We start from the raw sequence: 11,659 nt of genomic DNA, 5'->3' as shown, positions 1-11,659 counted from the left end.
TTTTAGACCATACTAATAAATGTGACCTTCCTACACATCCCAGGTAGTTTTGAGTTCATGAAACCAAAATAAAAATATTTGAAGAAATGAAGGCTCATAGCTTGTAAAAACTTATATCACAATTGTTTAAATTGTGAAGTTTCTGGACAGGTATACAATATGTGAAATAATGTGCAACTTGACTGAATCTCTAAATAATGTAGGAGAAATTAATGTTAAAAAATAGCTGTATTGAACTTTAGTAATAGATGTCATTTGGCTATATTGCAATTCATTTCCGTTTATATACAGAATAATGCTTTGGAGATTCACTTGTATAGCTAAAATTGGAATATGGCAAAAGCGCTTTTATGGAAATACAGAGGAGCACATTTATATTCATAAAAATGGCAATAGAAAAGTTTTCATCAATTGTATAGGTTGCATTTTTAATTTTTTATAGTTTTGCTTTTCCTTATATGTAATTCCTCAAATAATTCACATGAATAAAGCTTTACTTTAGTTTTAACGAGGTTTTTTTTGTTTTCATTTTTGCCTGTATTTTTATTCTAGGATCAATTAATTTAGGAGGACAATCAGCAGAGAGATGAGCAAACATCTGTGAATTGTTTTGCTTAAGAAGCATCTGGAGAAGCACTGCATAGTCTCTGGATATCAAAGTATTTGTTACTGCCATAATATGTCAAATTGTCATAAACCAGCAAATTGTTCAGCCTGAATACTGTCTTTAAAACGTCACTGATCTTTCTGATCAACACCTACTGAAGTTTTAGATGGGAGTACAAAATTTTCTTGTTTTTCAAAATTCTGGCTTCAAATATATTACATAAATAGAAGTCCTTTATTACCTAAGTGTTAAGGCAAAACATATATATATGTTGAATGAGCATTTTTTGCTGTGAGTACATTGAGCTGCAGGATAAATAATTGTGCCAGTACAGTATTATAGACTGCAGTCCTAAAAGAAGAAATTTATTTATGGATTTTTGGTTACAAAATTCCAAAGTTTGGTTCTTATTCAATGCATTTCCTTTCATTTGCACTCTTGAAAAGGGGTAAGTTTTGAGAGGTATTACATTCTAGCAGGCTCTGCCGAGCTCAGAACTCAGTATGTGTTCCACACTTGTGAAAGTTCACCATTTGACTTAAGTAGCAAGCATTTCTTCCCAAAGTGGAATGAAATGGGGGAACTGAGATGAAAAGACAGAACACAGCAAAGACTACTTTTACTTTTGTACAGGAATAGCAATTGGAGACTCTGAATGAAGGATGCCAGAATGCAGCCTTTTCCTTCTGACAACAGCTCAGAAATTCATATTCCCACCATCACTGTATATGTGCCAAAATTTTGGTATGACTGAGTCATCAAATGCCTTTGTTTTGTTTTGACCCTACCTTTATCTGGACTCTCTTAAGTATAATAAAACTAAAAGCTGGTGTGGGTTTTTTTTTTAAATTAAGTTCCCTGAATATATAATAAATTTCTTTTGAGTTGAAATGTTTTACTTTTCACATTGCCAATGGATGGGAGAGAGAAAACTTAATGAAAGATTCAGGTGCTGAGAAGAGAGCTGGAAGTGGTCATTGACCAAATACCATCATGGACAAACCAGAGTCAACTTGAGGCTATCAATTGAATTTATTACTAAGGAAATCACAGCAGGATAATGAGAAGTAAAATAAATCTTAAAAAAACTTCCCCTCACCCCTTCCTCCTTCTCAGCTCTGTCTCCTTCCCCAGAAGTGCATGGAGTCAGAGAACAGGAGTTACAATCAGTTCACGTTTCTTCTATTGCTCAGGGAGAAGAGTCCTTGCCCTGCTCCATCATGGGAATTTTCAACTTCACATTTGCCTTACTTCAATGTATAGCTTCCTTTACTTTTTTACCATGGGGAAGTTGGTGGGTTTTCTTCTCCTCTGTATTCTTATACTTCAGAGTTTAGTTGGTATCTCAAAGTCAACTTCCTTCCAAGCAAACTTCCAGTCAAAAGATTTAATTTTACAGTGCCACAGACATGTTAAAATAAAGGTGTGTAATGTAGCTTTAAAAAAATTTCATCTCTCCTTCTCCTTTAGTTCCAGATGAGCTTCAGTAGCTTGAAATGTGAGGCTGGTAAAACATGATTGCCTGCTTTGGCATTATTTGTGCCCCAGTGGTTTTCTGTTTGTTTGGATCCCAAGAAGGGATTCTCTCTAATCTCTGTTTCATCACACATCCAGAGTTGTCATCCAAGACTGTGAAGTTGTACTCTAGGTTTTGTAATTGCTGAAAGTTGCATTCTGCAGTCAGGTGGAGTACTTTGGTTTTATTGGTTTTGTTTCTCTTTCATCCCACTCTACAAGCCCTCATCAACTGCAGAATTGAGCCTCATGGAGCTGAAAAGTCATGTCTATAAATGGGCCTTGTCTGAAAGAATTTGTGTAGGAAGGAGTCATACATGCTAGATCTACAACAGTCACAATAACAAAGAATCACCTGTCTTTCAGAGATGTGAATAAATATTCACAGAGAACAGAATGATTTCTGTTTCCTGCTCACCACAGTGGTTTCCACTTAAATTCAGTAACAATCTTCATGCTTCAGGTAATCATCAGTTTACCTTTTCTGCAGTGAAAGCTGGACACAGGCAGACTGTAGCTGTAGGTTGAGGAGAGAACTTGGAACATCACATCAATAAAGAAAAGAAGTGCAGTATGAAAATGGATATTTATATTACTTTATTGCTGCTTTGAACTACTTAGTAGTGTCTGGTAGTATCTTCTACTTAACATGTATTACCTAATCTGAGCCCACAGTCTAATCCAGAAGAAAAAAAAAAAAATCCAGCAACCTCACCTTCAGAAATACTACAGCTTTGAAATGCACTTTGAAGAGAAACAATGTAGTTTGAAAAAGAAAGCAAAGGCACTGCAGCTATCCATGCTGAGGAGATAGCATTTGATGACATTTGAGCATAGCACTGAGGATGTATTTTGAATGACATCCTCTTGCTTCCCAGTTAAAAAAAAAAACAAAAAACAAACAAACGAACAAAAAAAACCCTAATGAACTAAATATAGTGTGATTTTCTAAAAAGCTTTCTTCTAAGTTGCTCTTATATAAATTAATAAATAGGAAGAAAATTAATTTAAATGGGAAAAACAGTTTGAGGAGCAGTTTGCCAAGTTCAATGCTTCTAACATTTGTTAAAAAAAGTTGAAAACACTATATTTGGTATTTCATTCTTTAAGAAGAGAAGAAGGAAAAAAAATGTTTTTTTCTATCTTCCTATAGGCACGGAAGTTCCTATATCACTCTCTCAGGCGTCTGTCTGCACAGAATTTTTCTTGCTTTTGTGAGGAATTGGTCCTTCACATGCAAGGAAATTTGCAGTTCGCTGAGGATGCAGCAGAGGGTGCTGAGCTACCTCTAAACAAATTCACTCCTCACTGCTCTTTGGCTAAGGGGGCTGAAATTGGGCCTGTGGCCTTTTCGGTATGGAACTTGCAGGGAAAAGCTACAGGCAGTGAGAGGAAGAGCAAGGATGTGATGTAGAGTCTGAATGTGAAACTTCAGAAAAGCACCCGAAGGTGAACAGCAAATATGAGGGACTACATAAGGTCACTGGAAATTAAAACTAACTCAGATACAGGAGTCCTCAGGGATGGGATAGGTAAAAATGGAAGCAGGGGTCGGTCATGTGGGGGGGTAAGCAGTAGTGGTCTGAAGGAATAAATTATTAATTAATTTTGAAAATTTCTGAACAGAGGACTTTGGCAATGCACAGTGGGTATTCAAGACTTAAGCATTAAGAAGCAGCAGCGGAAGCTGTGCTGTTCAACTTTGAGAAACAGAGACTGAACTGACCTCCAGTTCTTTTCACTTTCTATCTGCAGCTTTCTGGCCTTAAGACATAAGAGGGCACTAATTTATCTTTTTCAGTTTTCTGGGAGAGAACACGAGTATATATTTCACTACAAGGGTGTTTTATGCACACACAAACAATAGCAGAGGATTTTATTACGAGTCAGAATTGTGCTATTCATGCAATGGGGTCAGCAGTCATGCTGAAGGTATCCTCTTGTTTGCATTATCGTTGCCAACTTCAGCTTCATTTCACAGTCATCACGTCTCCCTCACAAGGTGATGCTTATGCCATATAAGGCAGCATCATGTCTATTTATTCCTGTGTGACACAAAGGAAGTCTGTTGGAGACAAATGCTTGGTCTGTTAGACATAATACCTGATACTTGCCAAGGAGCATTTTCTACAATTGTGCCAATTAAAATGTGAAATTGCTACCACTTATTTTTGAACTCTCTTGTTCTGGCAGTCAGGAAAGAATGCCATAATTCATCAAGATGCAGCACTCGGTTTATCTATGATAGTTCTGTTTCCCTCTAGAATTTAACCTGCTCATGACCTGAGGAAATGCAATTTGATAATTCTCTCCTTCTGTGGTCTCTGTGTCAAAAATGCTGACATACTTCAGTCTGTAGATCAGCTTTGTGTGCCTTTGGAGCACATGCTGTTTCTGATGGTCCCAACATGTGCCATTGTGCCAGACTCTTCCTGCAAATATCTTCTGTGCAGATAAAGCTGCTGTGCAAATAGGACACTGCTCATGTCCACGCTGTAGCGTTTGGAGTTCTTCCACATTGTACCTTTAGGATTGCTGGGTATCCCACCAGCTCCAGAAAGATTTAGCACTATCCAGTCACTAAATCATCTGCACCCCTGGAATCTCTGACTGCTACAACGCTTTGCAGGGAAACCTGCCTTTCATAACAAAAGGATTGACTTGCTGAGTGTCTCCATGGAGAAGGTTAGTGATGTTCTGCCCTGAGGATCCTTTGTCTCGTGTGTCACATGAGCTTTGGGCAGCTCTTTCCTTGATTATGTCTAAAGCCCTGATAATTTGTCCTTTGAAATGGTATTAAATATTTGTCCTGAACTCTTAATATAAAAGTAGTACCAGGGACTAGGCTGGGCATCTTATACCTGGAGGGATAAGGAAAGAACTTCCTTGGAACAAAACGTTAAATTTGTGTGGTGACAAGGTGGGGAAGGACATGACTCTGAGTGTGAAGTGTGAAAAGCTTTTCAGTGTTAGGAGTCAGCGAACAAGCTCCGTCAGCAAATTACTCAGTTTGCCACCAGCAAAACAGGAAAAATCTTTCTGTTCTGCAAGTGGAGAGCGTTGATTTCCTTTTGGACACACGGGACAAGGGGAAGGTCCCTCACAGCCCTGCCCCCAGCAAGCAGCCGCCCCCTGACTTTGCTGCCATAGAACTATACAAAAGCCATCAAATCTAGAAGATTGATGTTCCACATCATGATCCACCTTGCAAAACTCTAAAACCAGGCACTGGTGCTGCCAAGGCCCATGCGTAAAAATCTCTGCAGAAAATGAGCAATGCTGAGAGATTCCAGGTTACTCCTTGCACTCTGGAGAATCACCCCACACGGCAATATTTTGTCCTAACCAACCCAGGGCCTCCCAAGATAAAGGCATGCAATACATTTCTATCAGGGCAGTCTCCACAACAAGATCAAGGGCTGTCTATCCCCATGTTAAGGCATCTGGAGGAAAAAGCACAAAAATCAGTCCCACTAGACATTCCTAAGAGCTTTTTCTGGCCCCTGCCTTAACCGAGCACACATTTTAGCCATGTTTCACATCCTTGCCTAGCTCAGTGTTGAGCCAAACAGAAGCTGACTTTGGAGATGGTTGAAGTACATCTGTGTCTTTATGCATTTGGCTGTGCAGAATACAGTAAAAGAAATAATATTTCAGCCATCTCCAGCTCTTCTGAGCTCAACCAATTTGAAACAGGCAGGACAGAGCTCCAAGAGGCATTGTGGGCGATGACAAGCAAGGCTTGGTGTGATGGGAATGAGGAGCAGATGGGCCATTTGGGATTACCAAGGCCAGTTTCAGCTTTGCTTTTAACCTAAGTCTGCACACAGGACCCAGCCTGGCAGGAGTCAGCTCTCAGGGGGTCACCTGTTGTGCTACCTGTCACCTGTAACATGGGAACATTATGAATCAGATGGTGCAGGAGAGAGGAAGAAAAACCTGGTTGGGAGATAGAGGATAGGATAAAGGAAGGAAGAACAAAAGCAGCCAGGAGTATCAAGGAATGTTTTCAATGTAATCTACATCCTTCTAGTCCCGCTCCTTGTGTGTACTCAGATGTTTATGCATGTTCTCCTTTTTGCTGTTTTTCATACAATGTTAGCTAGTAGAAAGTGTTTAAAGCAAAGAGAGACTGGAATACCTAAATGAGAGTTGTTTAACTGCCCCTGGTCAAGACTTCTACTGTTTGGTGCTCTGGTATCATTCTTGGAATAGATATGTAGACCTGGTTTGCCCTACTTATTTCTTTCATTGTAAGTTTTGAAATGGGCAGTTCCAGCTTTTTATCTATGTATTTATCTATCTTTCTGTTATCTCTGCAGTTCCTAGTAATGGCAGGTCATTTAGAAATGATGCAGTTTGTCTGAGAAATAAATACATACAGGGATGAGAAACAAGGCAAATAACCTTTATAATGTAGAGGACTTATATTTTCCACAAGTGTAGTACAGTTATTGTTTCTTCTGACAGCATTTCACAGCTTACCAGTAGAGTCTATGGAGTGTGTGGGTAAAAATAACACAGCCTAGCAATGTTACAGTCCCATACATTAAATCTTTGCATAAAAAATAAAAATAGAGCTCTAGTTTGCCTATGTGAAATTACCAAGTTGCATTATTAGCATGAATGTAAAAAGCTTCCAGCACAGCATACGGTAAATACATTAGTGCTCTATTCCAGAAATCATCATTTTCCCAAGCTATAGTTCTTGCTGACATATGTGGTAGAAAGCCTAGTTCTGCCAACTGTCTGCTTCCTTCATATCCTCTGATTTTGGTGCAAGTTTAAAGCAATATGCTTAATAGCCTCAGTCTAGTACTTTGAAATATTGCAATACTATCTATCTGTGTGGAAAGTCACATATCAATGACATTTGGTTGGCACAGTGGGTTTGGAGAAAAATGGCAAAGAAAACAGTTGGCACTGAGTTTTGAGGAAAAAAAAAATCAGAAAATGTGAGTCTGTATGCCCTAAACTCAAGTTTTATTTGCTCATATATCACTTTGTCAGGGTTTTCAATAGTTCTCGTGGAAAATGTGCAACTGAAATATAAAGAAGCTTTTACATATAGTAAGGATTTTCCCTTTAACCTAATTGGTGTTCTCCCAACCTATGCCATACCCAGTATGCTGGGTAGTACAGCATCATCCTCCTAAAAGAACTACATGAGCCCTCAGAGTAATTTCTCTGTTAAAGAGCCCATCCATGCACATTTTGCAGGACTCTGAGGCAGGAGAGGGTGTGTATGCACAGGCTGGATGGCTGCTACTCTGCCATGGGTGCACAGGGAGCTCCATCTTCACACGCTCATGTCAATATTGATGCCATGGTTGTAAATTTAGAGGAAAGCTGCTGTATATTTCCGGTTTAACTCCAACTGGAAACTGGAAAACCACAGTCACTCCCCTTCACACCATAAATCAGAGACAGCTAATAATAATTGGTGCTAAGGCATCAGTGCTGAAGCCTTTTTGCACATGAGATGAGACAGCAGCCTCTTGGGGTTCAGAAATAAGGAGTTCAGAGTCTGCTGGGCTGAAATTGGCAGCTCCTGGCAGCCTTTGTAGGAGTGTGTGGATGGGACAGAAGTAATCTCTGTGCCAGTACAGGGAAGCCTCTTTGGAGTCCTTACATGGTGGTGGCCCTGCAGTTCCCTCCACAGAACACTCAGAATGATTTTCCTACGGGCTGTGATTAATCACTGTAACACTTCAGCAGTGAAATCTGTTCCCTGCATCCTGGCTCTGGAGCTCAGACCAAGGAGTGACTTCATAGGCATTTTTCATGTGTGCAAACATTTTATTGCCTCATTCAAGCCCTCTTTATTGGAAACAATCTTTGTTTCAAACTACTGTTCCCTTAAAACTCTTACCTTGTTGATGATGGGGCTGCAAATATTACCACTAAAGAGAGAAGCTGTCAAATAAATGTCACAAATAGACATAGACTGTGTGTAAAGCACATTGAAAGCCTTCCTGTTGTTTGCAATGGTTAATTCCTGCAGTGTTCTTTGAGAACCAGTTTAGAAAGATATAAATCAGAAAGTAGCTCCTGACAATATGCTGTTGGGGTAAGTGCACATTTTCGACATGTATTATTAATATGGCAACAGTGTATTTGAAGGGACAAAAAAAAAGTTGAAGGGAAGGGAATAGCTCTTGTAAGACTCAGCTGTGCCTGTCAGAACTGTTAAAAGAGTCTCAGTTTTTGCTAGGCAGAAGACTGGAATCCCTGCCGTGCTTCACTTAGTTTCCAAAATTCATAATTGCAGCCTGTTTCAAAAAAATTAATTAGTTTATGAGTAAGGAAAAAAAGCACGGAAGTTTGCATGGAGTGCTTTAGAGCTTTCTTGTGATATGCTAATATATGTTTTATTTTACTTAATTGCCATTCAACAGTATTGAACTTTTTGAATACACCATATGTAATGTCACATACTGCATAGTCACATTTAATGAAATATTGCTGTAGCAGCTATATATTTCCCCCAGCTTTATGAAGTGTTTAATCCACATAATGTATACCCCAAGACAGTGAAAACTGTGACTCTCCAGAGAACACAAATACCTTGTGTCTTTCTTTTAAGCAGTGATAAGCAGATCCTGAAGGAGTACATCAACACAGCACAGACAAAGCCAGGTCAGTGGGCACAGGGCAGATTTTGCCATCACAGAACCAAGCAGGGCAGAAACGATTCATGAGCCCGACCATCTGAGCAATTTTATTGGGAATTTTATTCCTTGGGAAGCCTTTTGGGCAGGGGAGCCCTGGATACAACTATTTGCTGCCAACACTTTAAAATGGAGAAACAAGTCTCTTTTATACTGAAGGGTGAGAAAACATTTCTGTGGAAGTCAGGCAGGGGTGAAACACTGCCAGCCACACTCAGAGCTCCTGCCCACATCCTAGGTTTCGGTGATGTGAAAAAGGGATACATGCATGTGTTTTGCAACACATTTCCTAAGTAGCCAAACTTCTCACAATCAGATCATTATAACTGGGAAGGTAACAAATACAGAGGTTTACTCGACAACTAGCTGGGGTTATGTGTGAATTCTTTTCTGTAAACGTGGTGTTATTTCTTTGGCAATACCAAATGTATCTTTAGCTTCTGATTATTTAGCCTAACAATAAATATTTTTTTAAAAGAGTAAAAAAAAATACATCTTACTCTAACTTTACAATTTATTTAGAGAAATCAGACAAAAAAAAAGCAATACTAAGTATGTACTTTTTGCCAGACTATGTAAATGCATAGTAGCTACATATATCCATTCCTGAGGTCCCAGTTATGCCTTGTTATGCTGTTCTGACATAAATATTTATGTGACATGTAACTGATGTTTTTAACAGCGTTCTCCATGATTTCCCAGTAAACATTATGTGAAACTGGAAGGGGGAGAACAGCACTTATTAGTTCACCAGTGAGGCAAAGACACCAGCTGGATGTAATAGTGTTCAGCCATGTAAAAATCCACACCAGTGCAGCTCAGTCATATCAGCACGAAAGAATCCGCTTCACCACCAAGGTTGCTTTGCTGTGAAGCAGCAGCAGCCTGAGATCTCTAATTAGCTGTGAACTCTGTGAACCTTTCCTTGAGCTTAGTGCTACATTGTGTAGCCTTCCTAGAGCCTCATAAGGGTGAAATCACACTGCAGCACTAATCTAATTCAGGTTAAAACAAACAAAACATGAGACGGTCACCTGCTGGAGGCCAGCCTTTTATTAGTTCCCGTGCTCAAAGTGGAGCTTGTCCTTTTAATCCAAAATAGTCCTTTTTCTCTAGTACTTGGTTTAAAAACAAGCAGCAAAGGATTTGTGGTGGTGGTCTGGGATGTCAGGTGTGTGCAGGCCCCATGCCTAGAACCAGCACTGGCCTTCAGAGGATTTTCAGCAGAACTGGTTTTCAGTGAAGAGTTTTCTAAGATTGGTGATTTTCTTAACATTCATATCCACTGAAAAATATATGTAGGTTTTTCATATATTAATTTTCATATTAAATTCATATTTTTCATATTTTTCTTTTGTCAAAAAAAAACCAAAAAACCCCAACAACAAACAAACCAAAAAGCTGTCATAACCCCAAAATATTTTACCTGAAATAGTACATTCTTACTCAAAGGACAAGTAAATAATACAGATACTTTCCTGGCTGCCTCCTCCCCTATCCCTAAGCAGGATTAAAACAGGCACACCCACTCTCCCATTTTCCAGGGAGCTGAGGTGGCATCTTTTCATCTGGTAGAGTTCTCTTTTCCTTCCAAGGATGTTCATATAATGTAAATAGGGAAATGGGTCCAATCATTTGTTTTCAGAGGCAAAGAAAAACTTGTTGCTTCTACATCCACGAGACCATGGTTAAATCAAATTAAACCAACATAAATGAAAAATAAAAATAGGGGGTTTTAATTAACATAAATCTGTTTTCTGGACTAATTTTCATATATACTCAAGTGTTAAATTTACTCAACCCATGGGCCTGTTTCTGTGCAGCACAATTTGAGTTCTTAGGATCTGAAGTGGAATAACCATGGAATTTACTTCATTTTCATTGCTGTTGAATGAATGAATGAATGAATGAATGAATGAAAGAAATCCTGTGAAATTTCCAATATCCAGTACAGCAGAACAGAACTAATGTGAAACCTCCCCAGAATCCTTTACACAGCGCAAAAGATGAATGTACAGCCTGGTGCAAATCTGAATACAGCTTGGAAAGCCTGCAATGAATGGGAACAGCATTTCCTTGTGGCAGTGGGAGAGATAACAGGATTGAGTGGATGTGGAAGCAAAAGGCACTCTGAATAATGAACTGCTGAATGAGAGTGGAGTCCGGATTGCAGTCCATACCTTATGGCTATCAGCAAGCAATACAGTGAGTGGAAATGGGCTCTGAAAAACACATTCAATCAGGGAAATTGCCCCGCCTGCAGCTCATTAACAGGATTAAGTCCTGATACAAAGTGACAGTCAGTATTATTTGTGTAGGCAAAAAGCTTGCTCCCCTTTGTAGTTTTTGGCATATCCAGCTGGCTTTAACAATATGGATCTGAGGCAGCTAGTGTAGCTTTAATGTTAAATTAGCCAGGGTTAAAAGCTTGCCAAGGCCAGGCAGGAACAAAGTGTTCTTTTTTGCAAAGCTGGCACATGGGGCCAGTTTCATTTCAGTAGCACCCATGTGGTAGCTACTCCATTTCCCGCATCCACAGCAGGGTTTTTCCAGGTATTGGATGTCATTTTGTCACCAGAGCTCCACACTATTGCAGCACCAGGGAGATCAGGCTTCCCGGGATGAGCGAAGCCTGAACCCAAAAGATCAGCCCTTGGTTTAGAGCAGACTCACACTGCTGAAACCTGAGGTCTGTTCTGAAATCTAAACAAGAGATAAAGACTCAAGTCCTCAGCTGGTAAAAATTAGTGCAGCTACTGGGAACTTCTGGAGCTGCTGCAGTTGTGTTTCTTGTGAGGCAGCTGGAGGTTTGTTCCAGCTCCCAAGGAACCAGCTCTCTAAGGCAGCTCATGCCCCACAGCTTCCT

Source organism: Sturnus vulgaris, chromosome 4, assembly GCF_052056855.1.
Source record: "Sturnus vulgaris isolate bStuVul1 chromosome 4, bStuVul1.hap1, whole genome shotgun sequence".
NCBI lineage: Eukaryota > Metazoa > Chordata > Aves > Passeriformes > Sturnidae > Sturnus > Sturnus vulgaris.
This window is presented reverse-complemented; position numbering follows the sequence as displayed.